At 35.8% G+C, this 562-nt stretch overlaps 1 protein-coding gene and 1 long non-coding RNA gene across 2 annotated transcripts in view; one reads left to right on the plus strand and one right to left on the minus strand.

The window, feature by feature from the left end:
• Nucleotides 1–562, plus strand: part of KCNK12 (potassium two pore domain channel subfamily K member 12) — a 45,489-nt gene that overhangs the window by 35,945 nt on the left and 8,982 nt on the right. The window lies entirely within an intron of this gene.
• Nucleotides 1–562, minus strand: part of LOC111740592 — a 22,151-nt gene that overhangs the window by 10,586 nt on the left and 11,003 nt on the right. The window lies entirely within an intron of this gene.

Genomic DNA, 562 nt, shown 5'->3' on the forward strand with positions numbered 1-562 from the left:
CAGTCAGGAAAGATCAGATGAGATAGGGATATTGGGAAAGGATTCTCAGAGGAGCTTGCCTAGCAGACCAGAGGGCCCATGGGAAGGATGGCCAGGTTTAGCAAATAAAAATACAGGACTCCCAGTTAAATTTTACAGATAAAAATGAATGTCCCAAACATTACATGGGACATATTTACACTAAAATATGATTCATTATCTGAAATTCATATTTAACTGGATGACCTGCCAACCCTAATGTGTCCTTTCCCATCCCCTACCCACTGACCCCACACCTCAGCTTTCCCACTCTCTCTGATATTTAATTCTCAGCCTTTAGAAGTTCTTAAAATATTTACTTTCAGTCATTCAGTCAACAAATAACTTTCAGTGCCTAATTTTACAAGATTTCCTCATTCATTGTAGAGAATAGATTCATAATAATAGTAAACCTTTATTAAGGGCTTATTAATGTATGAGGCATGGTTCTAAGTGTTTTGCATATATTAACTCAATTTAATAAAAAAAAATTCAGGTAGGTATAGTATCATCTCCATTTTACAGATGAAACAACTGAGGCACA

The sequence above is a fragment of the Pteropus vampyrus genome, unplaced genomic scaffold, assembly GCF_000151845.1.
Source record: "Pteropus vampyrus isolate Shadow unplaced genomic scaffold, Pvam_2.0 Scaffold66, whole genome shotgun sequence".
Taxonomy (NCBI): domain Eukaryota; kingdom Metazoa; phylum Chordata; class Mammalia; order Chiroptera; family Pteropodidae; genus Pteropus; species Pteropus vampyrus.